This window comes from Grus americana, chromosome 3 (genome assembly GCF_028858705.1).
Source record: "Grus americana isolate bGruAme1 chromosome 3, bGruAme1.mat, whole genome shotgun sequence".
NCBI lineage: Eukaryota > Metazoa > Chordata > Aves > Gruiformes > Gruidae > Grus > Grus americana.
Window position 1 is genome coordinate 115,719,348 of NC_072854.1, and position 18,197 is coordinate 115,737,544.

At 39.6% G+C, this 18,197-nt stretch overlaps 1 long non-coding RNA gene across 3 annotated transcripts in view; it reads right to left on the reverse strand.

Annotated features, from left to right (window-relative positions):
- Positions 1 to 18,197, reverse strand: part of LOC129205217 (uncharacterized) — a 23,759-nt gene continuing 5,562 nt past the window's right edge. For 2 of the 3 annotated variants that reach the window (XR_008576658.1, XR_008576656.1), the window contains 2 exons: positions 6,998 to 7,102; positions 1 to 5,636 (listed from right to left, as the gene is read on the reverse strand). This is a non-coding gene — a long non-coding RNA (uncharacterized LOC129205217). Of the gene's footprint in view, positions 5,637 to 6,997; positions 7,103 to 16,531; positions 16,589 to 17,046; positions 17,107 to 18,197 lie in introns of all 3 variants that reach the window. The other variant, XR_008576657.1, reaches the window with a different exon arrangement.

Here is an 18,197-nt window from a genome sequence, read left to right on the forward strand (position 1 = left end):
CTGTAATCACCTTCCCCAGTCCCGTCCACCCCGGGGCAGTATCCTGACCCACTAACTGGTGTTTTTGAGGTTGAACTCTGCTGGTTCCTGGTTCCACTCAGGTGAGCTGCCATTCCCTGCTCCCACCTCTCTCCTCCCTAGGCCACAAAAGGCGTGTGCCAGAGAGAAAGCAAGCTGCGGTGGCTGCAGGCAGGTGTAAGAGGGGAGGGGAAGGAGGGAAAACAACGTAAATGATGGAGGAGGAATGTTACAGCCTCATGAGCTCAGGTTTTCATTGCGGTATGGAGCCCACATGCCTGCTCTGCCGTGGGGCTGTCAGAGGGACTGTGAGGGTATTGCCCGTGTGGATCGCAGCCTGCAGAAAGCAGCGAGCTGCATAGGATTTGTTCTGCCTTCCTCTTCTGCCCTTTTTTAATATGAAATGTTCAATATTTTTTAGCTATATAACCACACCACACAGTCGCAGGGCAAAGGGGTCTGCTCTCTACCACTCTACCACAGTTTTTACCCTGAAAATGTCTGTCTTTCCCCTGTGTAACAGTTCTGGAACCAAAGGTAGGGGTAATCAGACTTCTGACCCATAAAGCTGTCCTGTTGGCACAGCAGCATTCAGGTATCATTTGGCTCCTGCCAGTGTCCTTTTCCCTAGACTATGCATAAAATCAGGAAAAAAAAAGAATTTCGGTATTTATTTCCCCTGCTGCCTTCCTCTGCTCTTCCTTTCCCCTCCCCCTTCCCAGTCTGATCCATGTAGTGGGAAGCTCGCAGGCAAATAGATGCACAACAGCCAGGCGGAGAAGGTCAGGTACCAGGAATGCACAACAGCGAGCTGAGACATCGCAACCGACTCTTTTGATACCGGGAGTGCTGGGAAACAAACACTGATTCTCGCTTATCAATAGCAGCATGTGTCTCTCATATTGCTCACAGTCCTCCCATGTATTTAATCTCTCTGCAGGACTTGTCAGCTACTGATGTTTTTCAGACAATATAACCAGTCCATTTTTGGCAGCACACCTAAAATGGTGTTAGCAAATTCTTCTCCTTATTTATTCTTGATTTAGGAAGTAAAGGGCAAAGGAGAAGTAAGTTGCTGATGGAGCTGTGGTACCACTGAGAAGGACAGAACAAACTAATCTATACGCAGGTGTAGTCCGATGTCGGAAGAACAGAAGTGGAGAGGAAAATGGTGTTCTGGAACCATTTAAAAGAGCTGGTCCGCTATCACACATTGCTTCTTACAGGAGGGAGGTAACCAGATGGTGTAGTGGATCTTACCGGTCTGTAAATCACCAGGAAACAGCTGATGTACAGCTCTACCTCTTGGTTTTGCCTCATACGGCCTGCGCTTTCGCATCCTACAGTGAGGGGAACGGAGCCAGCGGTTTCAGGTTGGTTCCAATCACAGGCAGAAGCCAAGCAGATACAGGCAGGGTGGATGTGAAGGGATAGCAGGATGCTCGAGGAACAGATGTCCAACTCTGGTGAGCTACATCTCTTCCGGGAAACTCCCAGGAGATCTAGCACCTTGTTCTGGCTCCTTTCTTCAGAATCCAGGCCCAGTTTACCTCAGTACTGTTGTGAGCATGTGGGAGTTTTTGTGGCAAGTCACTCAAATTTGAAGTAGAAAATTATTTTGAGCAGAACATGAAACACTGTAATAAGCTGGCTACCTATTAACTTTGATATCATTCTTTACTTTTTACTTTACATTGTCGCCATGGTTCAGATTGTAATTTCCCAACCTTGTGCAAAACTGACAATACCACATTTTGTATTGCGTGAGTAGCCATGGAGGAAGCAGGGGGGTTTGGTAGTTGGGGCTTGTGTTACACAAGCCTAGGGGAAGCAGTGTAACACTGCAAGCTTAGGGCAGTAATGAATGCATTTGCTAAAATCATAGAAAAAATATTAGGTTGGAAGAGACACCAAGAGATGATCTAGTTGGTTCCTCTGCTTCAGTTGCATCTAGTTCAATCCCAATAGTGATATTCTTGAAAATGTCCAGAAATGACAGATCCACTGTTCCCACAGGTCATTTATGACAGCACCCACAAGAAAGGTAAAAAAAGCTCAGCAGTAAAATGATTCCAAGGCTAAATTAAGCAGCTTAGGCTTTTACTTAAGGTTGCTGGTGAATTCATTACACTTTACTTCATGTGTTATATCCTGGGCATCTTTTTAATCATAATCTTTAGTGCCACAAGAGATAAAGAAGACAGAGCTGAAGCTAATATGTGAGCTCCCGTAGCTCTATGCCAGCTGTGGATCTGGCCTGTTTGTTGTTTTTACAATGGTGGCTCAGACTCTGGACCACAACTGCGCAACAGGAGGTTGGACTTGGAGGTTGCCGTCTCCTGAGCAACTGATGTCCTGCTCGCAGCGCCCGTTTCCTTCTAGTAAATGAACCCTTTCGTATTGGTGCAGACCTTGGTTGACTGCCACATAGACATTGGGGCAGAGTACTGCTAGAAAGCATGCTTGAAAAGGGCTGGGAAACAGCAGGAAGTAAGAACATGCGGGTTTGCTTAAGTGAGGATCATAGTTCTCTCCACAGATACTGCCAAGGGCTATCTCCTACCTCTGACTCACACATTTTGCAACCCAGCGGAGATAGCAGGGTAGTGCACCATGGAATTTGGTCGCCCTGCTGTTTGCCTAGGTATCTATTTGCTTAAGAGTTTGATACATCACACCAGTTAACATCTAAATGCTCTGGCATGTATTCATCCAGCTGGGCTGGCATCTTCCTGCTTTGCACAGGATGTTATTTAACACTGACATCGATTAAATACTGAAGGTTGTTTTATTGGGTTTGGCAGGTGGTTTTGATGCCAGGGTTCTGGGAAGGGAGTTTCACCCAGTTAAGCTGGAAAGCTTGTATTTTCTTATATATGTGGATGGCATCCAGAAGTGGCAAAAGGATACATTTCTAACAAAAAACAGCAAATCAAATCAGTGGCCATACTTTATTTCATCTTTCCTTCTACTGTCTCACCCCTTTTCTTCAATACCAGCTTTTGTGCCCTTATTGTCTCTTCTGACCTTTTTCAAAAACTTTCTTCTCACTTTTTCTTTTTTCACAGTCCTCCTCTGTTTGCTCATCCTTTTTACACACCTACCTTGCACAGCATCTTCCATACTTTGTGTGTTGCACATTTATGGGGGCCTGCACCGTGTGATTCAACGACAGAATGCCCCCCTTGTTTCATGGCCTGACATTGATGATACCGTTTTACACTTTCCATTATCCATGTTTTGAATTTCTTTCTCACTGTTCTTTGTGCTTTTTTGTCTTTCTTGCCCCTTGGCATTTTGTCCTCTCCCTGATCATCCCTTGTAAGCCCCATCTAACTTGGTTTAGGCCATTCATTAGCAGGTTTGTGAAAATGCTTGCATGTGCATGTACAATTTAGCTGTGTGTCAGGAGACAGAGTCTCAAACCTCTACGACAACATTTGGGTCTGCAATTGCATATTAGACTGTCTTCTGGAATTATCTATTTTCACGGTGGCTACAAATGCAGAGAGAAAGGAGAAGCCACCTCCCACACTACCCAGGAAGAAATACATATCTTCGTGAGGAAAGGACAAGCAACTTTTGCTAAGTCCCATGGGCACTGTCCTCACACAGGATTAATCCGGAGTCCTGCCAAGGCAATGGTTGGATGCACAGTTTGAGAAATACTGTTACAGCTTGAAGATGCAGCGCTAACTAGACACCCAAAACACAGCACATACAGATCTTTTCAGTCCTTGAGCCTCCACAGCCTTCTAAACAGAACAGTCTTTCTTACAACTCTAAAAGTCTTTCTTACAACTCTGTGTTTTTCTTGTCCATACTTTCTTTTCAGTTTCCTGCTATATTTCCTGCCTTAAAATGGCAACAGGCAAATGTCAACAAGGCCATTTAGTCTACCCAAAGCTCTAAATGAAACCTCTATTTGATGCTGTATCTTTCTGTAAACAGGTGCATTTCAACTCAAAGTGTTTTACTTTGTTAAGTATTATGGGATTTGGGGAAATTTGAAAATAGGCTTACATAATTGGTTTATCCTATCAGTAATGTTGATAACCGCATACCTTCCTTGGCTGGCAGACTAAACTTTGAGAAGTCATACACTAAATCAAACTAACAATCAACAGAAAACCAGATGGGATTCATCTTTTATTATTGTTATTCAGCATGAATCCTTAAATGTAACAAAAGCTCAAGGAAAAAAGCTCAGGCTCTGGATCTCTTAAGAGAGACCATCATCCTAACACAGAAGAGACAGAACTAACTGAGGCTAGCTTGCAGACGTCTCATTGATAACCTTTATTTAAAATCCTTCAGATGTCAGTTCAGGATTAGGTATCATCCCTATTATTTCAGACAGAAGCTCATCATCTGTATCATATGAGGCTACACCACTATAGTCCTGTGGGGAGGATGGTACAGATCAGTTTAATAAAGTCTTTGAAGAAGCAAAGAACTGTCTTTGAACACTGAAATAACTGTGATTTTTGGTAGCAGATTTTGAAAAAAATAAAATTAATAAAGGTTTCATTCTGCTTAAAACATTAATCAGTGAATTCAAGGGGTCAAACTTTGCATAGTAGTAAAGCCAATATGAGAAGCAAGCATTCAATGGGTTCTTTAGTCCACAAACAGTAAGGAACCCAGCTTCTGCTTTATTGAAATAGGTACACCTATAGGCTTCAACAAATAGGCAATACATTCTGTTTTACACAACTTATCACTTGAAAATTTTGAAGACCCATCTGTGAGTGAAAATGAGTACACACATGAATCCTTTATCTGGATTGTATAAGGGCATAATTAGGAAATTACAGTCAGGATTCAGCTAAGTGTGGAAAATTTTCCATGCAGTTCAAAGTTTTAATGATTGGGTGAATTTATTTTCCTTCTCTTGCTTGCTCTCTTCTTCCTCCCTACCCCTCTCTTTTCTTTTTGATTTTTTAATGTGTGGTTTTTGTTTGGGTTTTTTTTTAAGATTGTACTGTGTCTGCACTGACCTGGTACACCTATCCATACTATTTAGACACACAACCTAAATAAAGCAAGAAACTCTTAAATTCCATAGTGGTGTTTCATTTTCAAGATAAGAGGCAGCAGCACTTAATTACTAGGAGGCTAATCCTGCAATCACTATTCACTGGAACGACTCAACACAATGGAAGGGTGCTAAGTTGATTCTAAATTATATTGTGTAATGACTGACAAAAAAAACCCCAAACATGAAAGCAAAGGTATTAAGATATCGGACACATTGCTGAAATGTGGTAAAAAGCATTATTCAAGACTAAATTATCCACAGTGGAAATAAATTTTTTTGTTGTTGTTTTTGTTCACAAGGCACACCATGTTAAATTCTAAATTCTGTATTAAGATGCTTAATTTAATTTAATTTAAATCTAGACTGATTTCCAGGTATACCAAAACATTTCTCTCAGATCTCAAAAGACTGTGGGTGAGGGATGACCAATCTGGCCTATTAGTCACCTATGGATTTTCTTGTAAGATGTATTGTTCCATGGCTGGGAGGGTTGTTGCACTAATTCATCAATGCAATCCTTTTCCTCAGATCAACCACAGTATTGAAACGGCACTGATGAAGCAGCTCCGGTATCTCCCTAAAAGCAAACAAAAGGAGAGAGAACAGATATATAATTTCAGGAGCTATAAATGCACCACTAAGAAATTAAAAATTTCACCACTGGCTATTGTGGTGAAAAATAATTACAAATAATATTATTCAAGATAGGATACTGAAATTATTTGCTCCTTTTACCTTAAGAAAAATAAGCTATTTAAAGATCAAGTAATTCATAGTTAAATGCAATCACTCCTTACACACTGCATGCATTGCCTATGTTCATTAACTAATAAGATTCATTTTGCATTGTGCAAAAAAGGTCACATTTTGAATACAGAAGATTATTCAAATTCGGCTGTTATCTAGCACAATATTGCCCTGTGTAACATTCATTCCATAGCTGGGGGTTTATGTCCAAATACAATATCTGCTAAAATACATGGTTCACAAGACATAGTAATATCATACCTAAATCAAGAGCACCAAAAAGCGGGGTGAGGCAGAAACCCACAGAGGCTTATTACATGAGATAGTACTTGAAGAAAAAATAATCAGGACAACTACATTTGCTCTCCTATTTGGTATCTACAAGAAATCCCCATGGAAGAGATATAGCACACATGGGAACAAGGGTGACAGCTTTCACTGTGATGATTTTTTGTTGCTTTTTGTTCTAATACTATAGTTCAGAAAGGGTAATGGACTACTGTGCTGTCCATCAACATGTAATTAACAATATTGGAGACCCCAGCCTCCCTCATTAATTCAAAAGAGTCCACCTAATCTTTTCTAGAGTATTCCCATGTTCTCATTTAACACTTGGCAAACTGAATGACCACCCCACTGAGAGCAGCTATTTTGGGAGGCACATGAAGCCATACTCTCCCTCAAATCCTACTTGGAGTGGTCATTCAAAATTGTGCAAAATAATCACCTACCTTATTTTAGTGGCTACATTTTATGCTCCATGTCATAAACCTGAAAGATTATGGAGGAGGATGCAGCCTATCTAAAATAAAGAGGACAAGGGGAAACTGTGGCAACGTGTAATGTTGTGATGTACACTGCAACCACAACAGCAGAGAAAGCCAACAACCTCTGTAACCACTTTCTATTTATGGATACAACAAAACCTGTTACAGATCTTTCTCATAAAAGCTGAAGCAATGCATCTTCAATTTTTTGGTGGGCAGTCACTGTACATGATAAAAAGAGCTACGTAAAATGAACTGCGGATATGGCATTTAGTCCAGCTGTAGCTTTTTCAGTCTCAATAAACCTATTAAACTCAGCCAGAAATGACTCATTCTTCTCAATAACACTGCTCCAAAGCAATTCACTGCAGAGAACCAAGATACTGGCCTATGATAGCAAGACATAAGATAGTTCCAACTATACCTTTATGTTCATTGCAATTATGCCAAGTTCAAACACATTTCTTCTCCTACTCACTGCACTATATCCTGAAGGACAGTCTGGCGTGCATCCAGTGAGAGACAGGCCCTGAAAGAAATACAGTGGGACACATGTAGTTTGTCTAATAAGAAATGTCTGTTAAATGTTTAAGGTTAGGTTGATCTTAATATCCACCACTTGCTTAATAACTGAGATTGATAAAAGGGAATGACAGGATAAAAATGCTGCACTTTGCCCTTCATTGTATCTAGACATGTATGAAAGTCACCCAGGACTTTAGACTCCTTCCCACAGTCGAGCCAAAAGCTAAGCGTTCAAGGCAGAGCTGAACTGTGGGGAATGATCCTCCGTTTTTATAACAAGATTCCTGTTGGCCTTTCCATCCATTTCAGTTAGGCTCCACACATATACAGCCCATTTGGCAACAGTATTCTCAGTAATCCATTTCCATTTTTTGTTAGTTTATTGTAAAGCTTAATTATTGTAGTTAACTTTTTTAAAAAAAACAAACTATTGATATAAAAATGGAGACTGAACCAATATCATGACGAGTAAGTTTCACATTCACTGAAAGAGTAATAATGGCTGATGCAATCTGCTTGTGCCTACCGACATAATCCCAACCAGCTCAGATAAAGATGTTCCCTTTAATTATAGCAGCACTTGTATGAACACTGTAATGCTTACAGAAATGTTAGTTTAGCAGCAATTTGCCGTCTAAAGCAAGCAAAAGTTGTTGTATATAAAAACTAGGAACTATAATGCCTTGCTTTCACTTTTGTTTCATAGTTACGGCACTGAAACTGTGAAGCTGCGATCTTGAAAAGGCTCCGTCTTGCTTCTGTGTAGAAGTCTCTGTAGACAAGTTTGCAAAACAGGTCTCCCAGGAATATATTCTGATTAAGAAGGGAAGAAAAATTCTATATAGATGGGCTATTCATTTAACCAGATAGGCACAAATATGCCACCTGAGAGGAATCTACTCGTTTTAACCAGCAATTTAAATACCAGAGATTTTAAAAGTGTGGCTGTTCAACTCTGAAAAAAATCTTTAAATTATATCATAGGAAAAGTGACCAAACCAAAAGGAGACATTTGATGCTGGACTTTTGAACGTGCATAAATGAGATGTATGAAGAGGAGTAAAGACAAGTAGGGAACCTCCAAATTTTGTAGGGTGTTCAGGATCTTTTGGGGGACTGCAGTCTGCTTCCCTGGTAAGCTAAGTCCTGAAAAAAAGTTGGTCTGAAAGGTGCATGTTCCTTCCACAGGATAGACAAGCAGAGAGTGAGTTTTACTCTTTTCAGCAGGTATTGAAGCAACTGCTTTAGTGTGTGCAGAAAGAGAGTGACTTGGAGTTTCCTGGCGGGCTGCAATCACGTGCCACCCCTCCACCACTACAGAAGATCGCGTGCTGAATAAACCTTAACTCGTCTAGTTCGAGTTTGAGATAAATGGCCTTTTGCATGTAAAAAGCCACTCTTGTATCAGGCTGTATCAACAGCTAGAGGAGAAAGGAGGGGAAAAGGGAACTTTCAGTGGTTCGATTTGATCTAATGCATTTAAAAAAAATCCTTTGTTTTCTAAAGAATGCTGTTCAGGATAGCAATGGATTGTAAATTTCTGGATGTAAAGAGAAATTTTTGATATGTATTATACTGGCAATTTATGCTGCTTGCATGAAATAATAAGAATTGCCTCCTTTTACTGATTTTTATACAGAATATTATCATATTCTGGCAGAACAAACTACATCAGCTGAGAAACTATCTCACATTGTGTGATGTCTAGTATCTCTGCCAGTATTAGCTTTATGGACCAAGTAATAATATTATGTTAATAACTGCTGATTGCTATTTGTGTACCAGACTGTTCCAATACCATGGTGATGAGCATGCTGTTGGTGTCTGGAACAGATGGACAGAACACAAGAGATATTTGCCTTGATTTTAAGACAAATAGGATTACCTGTTTCATTAATAATGCTACATGAAAGCACAAACCCACACGATTCTATCTCCTGTAACTGACAGGAAGAAAAAGACAGTGCACATTTATAAAGACACACATTGGATGCAACAAACAATTTACCCTAACTTTCAGGGAGAGCAAATCTTTGAATCACCTGTAAAGGCAATGCAGCTGCTTTATGCTGTTAAGAGCGGAAACAAAATTCACCACCTCGCTGTCAGCAACATAACTTCTTTGCAGTTCTCTGCAAAGGTGATACTTCAGGCTGGTGATGAGGCAATTGCCTGCATCCTGCCCAACACCACTGATTCCCCACCTGCTGATTTAAACACTCCTTACAAAGAAGAAGTTGCAACAGCTTTCCATCATTTCTGGAGAAGAGAACTGAAAGAACAATGAATGCCACTTCACCTCATCTTTTTGATATGACAAAGAAATAGGGAGAAAAGTACACTTCAATTCCACTATGTTGTTTCTTAAGGCCTACCACAAGATAGCCACTTTATTCTGCACTCTCTTATTCTTTCACAGAAATGAGGAAGAAAGACCAAGAGACAAAAGAAGAGGGAAGTATTTCCACTGTAGGTTGTGCAGTTCTGTTTAGAATTAAGCCTGTGATATTGGGAAAAAATCATCTCGTGGCAATCCAATCCACAATACAAGATAAGATCCCCTATGCTATTGACAAACTGGTTTTGAATGACTGAAAAAGCAGAGAGCTCTGACACAGAGCACTGGGGCCGTAACAATAACAACCCCTTTCCTATCTCAGTGAAAAGCCAAAAGAGGAAACTGGAATCTACTGCTTTCATGTAAGAGCTGCCAATTTCCCACTGGTATCAGAAGCCAGTCATGTTTGGAAAGGAAATGACCTATTGCTGCATGGCAAAGCTAGCAGGTGCAGATGGCATGTGAACAACTTTCCCAATCACTGATCTGCCAAGGTCACCAAACAGAAAGTACAAATGGTTTTAAGGACAATCATGTGGTTTCTGCCCGGTCATCCACAGATTCTGAAAGCACTTTATTCAGTTTGGCATCCAAAAATGTTTGAAATAAGGCCACAAATGTAGGTGAGGTGTCAGATCACGGCAGTGATGTATTCTCCTCTCCCAACACACACAAACACAATTCTATAAATTACATATGTCAACGAACACTAGCATATACTGAAGCATCACAACCATTCAAATGAACACAGTGGCAATGCCTTGTCTTTTACATTTCACCATCTGTTAATGCAGCCAGAAATTTTGTTTAAAAGTGTCTGCTTCTCCTGCAGCACTGTCTGGCCTGCAGACAACTTCACAATGTCAGGCTACAGCTGAGCTGTGTGAAAGGAGCTGCTAAGCGCCACCGCCAACACTACAAAAGCGAGCACGGACCGTCTCACTGTGTGGCCTTGTAAAGTGTGTCTCAGGATGAAAGGAGCAGCGATCATGCAAAGTGCCGAAAGTCTTAGGAAATGAGATTTAGCATGCAGCCTCTGCTGAACGTGTCAAGCCAGGCCAGGATTGGGGAATGCTGTTAACCATAGTGTGTTGGCAGTAAGCATCAACTCCTCAGAACGAAAATGAGAAAACTTTCCCATGCTTTTGCTTGCCACTTGCTTTTTACTGGCAAATAACACCCATCTACATCTGTCCAAGGAATCATGTCATACCACTACAAACATACAGAGATTTTGGGTAGGTCCCCGTTCACATCTGAAATACGCAGCTTGAGAAAACAACAGGAAACAGCAAAGATGGCTTCTAAGAACCACAGAGCCAAATCAGCACTTTGTTCTTAGTGGGTAAATTAAAAAATCTTCTCTGCTGCTCTGTGAAGCAGGGTGAAACACAGCAAAATGATTTCTGTTTCTGCAGAACTTTGCATTTGCAAATACTGACTGCATTTTCATTTGTTTGTAGTAACAAAAACAGGTTGGATAAGCTAGTTAGAGTGGAATTAATTTAAAAGCTAAGCAATGATAGCTGCACATACAAGACAGCATCCTTCCTTCTTCTGAGGGACGAGTTCCTCTATCCTGAAATAAGCATCTAAGATAGATGGAACAAATCATTTTCTGAAGTGCCTGCTTCTCTTTATTGACTATTGACCATTTGCTGAGACAAGGTGGCTGGAATTTAGGGTGTGATTCATTTTACTTTGTCAATTACTTCTGAGCTCTCTTCAATAAGAAAAGCAAAGCTGTGTACAATACCATCGTGGGTCTCCATCTTTATTGTCTCAATAATTCAGTGTATTCATTTTCACCAGGAAAGAAGCAGATTATCCATGCATTGGCACTAAATTTTTAGCCCAGGTTCTAGAAGTTAACCTACATGCTTTTTGTTAACTTTAATATCCTCATATCTAGCAAAGGTACTGCTAAATGACTACCACATATTGCTCTGGAATGATGAGGTCATATTTCAGAGCATGAGACCAGAGAGTAAAAATCCCTTTATGCAAGCCTTTGCCAGCTTCAAGGAGAAAACACATGAGGAGGAGGAAAGGAAAAGAAATTAAATGAAGAATGGTCCTGTTCATAACTTGTAGCTTTCAGATTTTATTAGATATTCACCAATGAAATCAGTGAAATATTCTTGAGTGACAGGTAATTTTTAAGCTGACAATATTCAAAATACAACCCAAGAAACACTGAAAGTGGTACTGGAAAATGTGCTGTGAGATGCTGTGACTTACACTGAGCATGTTAAGAGGAAAAGCATTTGTCCCTTCTGCAGCCATCAACACATATACCCATCTCTGCTGCCAAGGTCACACAAAAACACCTCTTCCACTCACAGAATCACAAGGACCATTTTGTTCACATACTGCCTCAAGTACAAAGAACATCCCAAACTACTCATTTAGATTCACATAGTACATAAAGTGTTGACAGAAACAGAAAGAGGGCACTTAACCTTCATGATATCTGAAGGATGGCTCAAATTGGAAGACAACTTTGGTTTACCGTGTGTACCCAGCAAACTCATAGATGATACCCAAAGGCTCAGTTCTAACCTGTTGGCAAATATTATGTTCAGTGCAGGAATATGGTCTAAGGAGCCTAAAAAACCACTACTACTACCCTTCTTGGCCCTGGAGTTGATTCAGATATTGGCTAAGCTTATGCAAGCACAGATACAAACAGTCAAGATACCTGTGCTAGTTTACAACAACCCCAGCACTGCTCAGGCAGGAGTCATTTGAACACACCAGTCACGCCAGGTATATCAGAGTGTTGTGAAAGAGTCATTTGGCAGGTTGGACACCATTCTGAATTCCTTAAAGAGGGGAATCCTAATCTAACTACCTCAGTATCGTTCAATATCATCAACTGCAAATGCTGGAAGTAGGGCTCATGCCCTGCAAGCTGACTGCTTATTAGAATTAAAAAAGTAAGGCTTGGAAGGCAGGAGTTGAATACAGAAGTCTTCTATCTCATAGAGTAATATCTGAAATGATATAAAAGCAGGGAATAGAAATTAACTTCCTCAGTTTTAAAAAGAACTTATCCCTGGAAAAGAGCTGTGTTGTTAGAAAACACATCCTAGGGTCTAGTCTACATATAGTTCTTGCAGAAGCATTACTATGTTCTAGAAGCAAAAGTTACAGTTTGTTTAACTGAAATATTACTCTGTGACAAGCCCTAGTGGCCAGTACATTCTTATGGAGAATTTCATCAAGGCAAAGAAATCTTTTTATCACACCTATCTACACAGATTCTCCCATCCTAGTTATCGTAACAGGTATTTTATATTTGGTAGAAAAACTTTTGCACATGGATAAGCACCTAAATAAAGCATTTTGTCTTGTGCAGTCAAGGCATGTAATTTTTTTTTTACATGCAATGACATAATCTAGATGAAACCTACTTTTTTTCTTACTAATTCTGATACAAGGTATACATTACTCTCTTTAGAATAAGTTTTTAGCTGGTGTTAGAAAACATGAGGTAGCTTATTCAAACCCATGCTTGGAGGTAAATGAAGTTTTTAGAAGCAGAGGGGAAAAACATACAGCCGTTTATTCTGAACAGTTCTTCTGATAGTTTCCTCTTTCATTTTCTATTTAAGAAGGTTTTTTTTTTTTCCCTAGGACAAAAGCGTAGCCTGCCACTACCACATATTTCAGCTACAGGTTCTCAAATAGTCAAAGGAAGGTTATTTTTCAAGTCAACCAAAGCACTAGCAAAACAATGGAGTTCTGACCTACTGGAATGAAGATTTGATAAAAATGTTGATAAGAACTACAGATAATTGTTCTGGTTCACAAAATGTGCCTATTAAAACTGATCTAGATACGTGTTCAGGTAGACTGTTTTATGCATCTGTTGCTGGATTTTGTTTTCTCATTCATACCTACTGCAGCTCCCACTTAGAAAAATATATTACTTTGGAATGACTAACAGGTTAAGCAAAATTAATCATATCAGTAACACCTGCCTAAAAATAGTTAAAAAAATGTAATCTAGACCAACACCTGGAATTCTAACTATATGTATTTTCACCTAATAAATAACCAAGTTCCAAATAAATGCCAACAAACCCACCACGAGTACAATTTTTTAAACCTGTACTCCAGCTCTCTACGAAACAGCTTCAAGGACTATAACATGAAAGCAGGTTTTAGTGCTGATTCCATTTACCCCTTCTATGCCCCAATTTGAATTGACCTTGCCAATGCTGGAAATCACCAAATGTGGAGGAAGTGCCTTCTCCAACTGTTCCAATTTCCTAAGGAAAAAAGGCCTTTGTCATATTTTGTGTATGAGTGACTGTTTCACTGTCTTCACTTCTTCTTCAAGTAACTTTTGAATCCAGTGTCTGCTTTTCAACTAAATTTGAAAATGAATCACAGGTTTCAAGATACAAAGTTGTCACAAGTTTAGTGGAGGTAGGCAACCAGCTAGGAAGATGATGAGATCCAAATGGTGCCTCCAACCATGGAAAAGGATGTAGCAAGAGCCCCGTTCTTATCAGACATCAGACAATCCATCTAAGACAGACACAAAGACCATCCAGGTCAGGGGAAAAACTTGCATGAGACACAAATCCATTGGAAACCAGGCTTCACTGATTCCATTGCTCATGGACCTACTTGCTCATTTCTCTTAGACTTTCCTACCACAGAGAGAGCTAGGGTTCCCTAAATATTTGCTCATGCCATTCACAGTCCAAGTTATACTTCAACTCCATCCTCTTCTTAAAAACTCCAATGTATATTTAATGAGGACTTTTTTCCACACTCAGATCTCCTTGGTGCCCCAAACCACTAAACAGTTCTTCAGATACCCTGTTTCTACCTATCTACATTTTTTCTCAGTGTAAGAAATCATTTTCATGTTTGGCCTTATTTAAAATGTGATTCTGCTCACTGGCATTAGTTTGTAAAAAGTATAAGCCAGTCTTTTTCCTTCTGTTTGTTGAGCTTAGATATTCAAGTACACAAATGGTATTCATTTATCTTTTGTGCAGGCAGAAGTCTTGCCTGTGATGCCATATGCTTGTGCATTATCAACAGGGCTTTGGGTTATGTACAGATGATTTCTTCTACATCTAGCAATGCCAGTGGATAGGATTAACAACCGCAGAAGTTCCTCATCACTCTTCAGATGTGCTAACAGAAGAGTTTATGGGAGTACTGCTAATTCAGGTGAGGCAAAGCCAGCTGCCGGCAGTACTGCTAATTCAGGTGAGGCAAAGCAAGCTGCCATATCTCAGACCAGGATTTTAAACTGCTTAAAATAATCTACCTAATTGTGTTTAATATGAATTAGGGAGAACTCACAAAACCTGCTCTGTGACAGGTCAGTATGTAGCAGCTAGAAGGACTCATGTGGCTGTGGATGGAAAATCTCTTTCCGCTGCGCATCTAGATCCGGAACAAAACATCTGTCCATGTTCTAAACTAGCCAAGGCTGCAGCTACTGTTGTCCTAAGAAAACCAAGAAAGAGAAATAGAGTCTTTAAGACTCTAAAACCACCTACTTAAAAAAAAAGGAAACCATATTTCTCCAGCAACACAGACATTATAAGGCCCAAGTTTATTGCTCTTTTTCATAGAGCAAAATACCTTTTGGCACATTCTCCAATGCCATAAACATGACTGGGAAGGAGCAAAAATTAAACTAATACACAGAACAATGTTAAGACTCAGCCTTCACCCTAAGAGTACTGATCAGTACTGATCAGCTGTATGAAGCAAGTTTTGCACATTCTTTCACAGTTTCAGTGGCCTTATTTAAAAAACAAACACACGTAAAAAGACAGGCGCTCATCTTGACCCCAAATAAATTTAAAATTGCATCATTTTGATATTTGAAACTTAGCATGTATCTTCTAAATGAACAAATACCTTGTTCTGTCACAGACACTCAAAAATCATGTGTGTTTCAAACCTCTTCAGCATCAAGTACAGTACATTCCACCTTCACAAGGATACAGGAATGTTTAAAGACAGCGTTATCTGAAAGAGCACTGTGACAACCATACCCAGGTACCCCATCTACACGTAAGAGGTACAGCCTCACATTCACTATAAGGGAGAGGCAGGCGTTCACATTGTGATAGCTATCATCTCACTCTAGAACTTCCATAAACCCAAAGTACAATTACTGCCTGTGCCCTGTCTTTGCTAGTGTCCACGGAAGTGAGAGTTATCCCCATCTGAATAAATTCTTAGCAATGCAACTAGTGAAGACTAGCGTCTTGGACATCTGTGCCTCAAAGGAGAGCTTGAATGAATTTTCAGTTGTCTAATAAGAAATGAGTTCACACTGCAAGCTTTCCCTTACTAGAAGGTAGGATCTCCTTCCTCCTCCCAGCCATCCATTTTCATAAAATTGCTGGGAAGCTGGAAGACTGGAGTCCTCTGCTTTTCTTCCATACGAAATGGCCAACAGTGTTCCACGTTATTAGTGCTGAATGTTGCAACAGAGTATGATCACATAAGCCTTATTTCTTTAGGGAACTGGGCTCAAAGAATCATCCCCCACCCCCTTTTTGCACTAAAAAGACAGCTATTAACTCACTGATCTATCTCCAACAGATGAAGGAGGTGAAGAAACAAAGCAAGTAAGTCATGATGTTAACTGAGGAATAAATTACTTGTTGGTAGTCAGATGGAAGAAAAGCCTCTGAGGAAATTTAATCACCACGCCCCGGTAGTTATTAAAGGACTGTGTGGAAGCCATGGCTGGGCAACTGCTTATGCAAACTTAGGAAAATGTTTGCTTAATAAAAAGATTAAACAAAAGGTTTCATGACAATGTCTGCTGTGTCTAACAGAACTGGACTGTTACGGACTGTTACAGAACACCTGATCTTGCATTAAGATCCATCCAGGTAGACTATTGTGTCTGTGAGGAGCAGACAGATTTGTGCATGCACAGGCTAACTGAAGGATTCCAGCCACAGGGAAAAAAGAAAAGACTGTAATTTTTGTCTACGGGCTGTGACAAAAAACAAGTTTAGAGTTTAGAAAATGAGTTCTGTTATGGATCAAGGCTTACATACATGTATACTTTCTAGGTAGAACAGAGTTGCAACTTACTCTATTTGAAGGATTTTTTGCTTTGCAAACTTCTAAAGGGAGGCTTTTCATTTGCATCTGAATGAAAAAAAAAGTGAATTGAGATTTGGTCCGAAATACCAATATTTAAAATGTGGGGCTGTAGGGAAAACCAATCAATAGATATGCAAAATTTACAATAAAATTTACAAGTGAAATTCCTACTATGAATACCCAGAAGAAATAAGCAATGCTGCAGAACTCTCTTGGATACATTTTGATTGTCCCAGTAAACGGTACTGTTCACATTCTTCAAAAAGATTAGATGTCGCATGTAGTTAGTGTGATTCATTTTATCTTTTTTTGTCTTTTTCCAACTAAGCATTTTCACAGGGGAAAAACAATGATGTCATCAAGTTCCCCTCTCTGCTGAGACTGGGTAATTGCAAGGTTTTGTGTTGATTTGTTGATTAGAAAATTTCAATCAGCGATATTATTAATAAAAGCAGGTTTTCTTGCCATTACTTTGTGGTAGTTCATGAAAGAGATAGAAGTACTTCATGACCTGCTTGTAGACCACAGTCAGGGGATGAAGGATGACCCAACCTTCCAGGATACTTAAAAGGAGAACCAGAATTAGACACACCTCTTATGTGAATAAAATAATACATTATATTATTGGGAACTATTCTTGTTTGCAACATGATTGTCTCCTAGTTAGAAGACACAAATCCAGATGAGAATAAGACAGATTAAATTCTGCTTCTCTACTGTGCTGCAGTCTTTCCTTCTGCAACAATTGATCCAAATATTAAAAAGTCTAGGAAAACTCGTACAACCCCACATTAAAATTATCAAATAACTTAGCTACATTTCTAATTATCAGGCACAGAGCTATTTATTGCCATCTTCAGTATCTAAGCTGCTTGTCATTACGATGTTTAAGAAAAAGGGCTCAGATTATTTGTGTCCAGCTCTGATTCCAGTTTGGATCTGAGCTTAACTGAGTTGCGACTCAAGACTGCCACCTCCTGTCTCTTAAATCCCTAGTCACTTACTGGCTGATGAGTAACCTGATTAGGGTGCTTCTCCTAATATTCCCTTTGCTTGTAAACTTAATTCTATGTAGAAAGGATGTTTCTTAAAAATAATCAGACACAAATATTTACACAAGTTGCAGGAAGTAGAGCAGCTATGCAGTATGTTGTATCCATCTTACAGTTACATTTCCATGGATATCCAAAGCTATTAGACCTAATGAAAATCCAGAAGAAGATTATTTCCTTTTCAAGCAGCACTATGCTGTGTCTCACTGTTCTGTGTTTCAACAGACAAGCCTATCCATTTTACTACGCACATTAATCAATGCCAGATAAAAATACATTACTGACATCTGAAATGTGCTACTGCATTTATAAACTGTTGATTAAAGGGAGAAAGATTAAAGGGAGAAGGGTTGCATTTTTTTCCCGACAATTAATACTAACTTTATGTACAAGTGGCGTCAAAACTGCCAAAATTCAGAAATTAGAGGACAGGCTTATGCTTTGCACACTTGAAATGTCTGACAGTTTGCTGCTTGTAATCAATTAGGCGGCAACCTCAGAGTCTTTTATTCACATCTGAGACTTTATCTTCATGAGTCTGGCTACTGGAATTCAAGTAAATGCACATTCTGTGATATTGTCTAGTTTGAGACCTCAATATC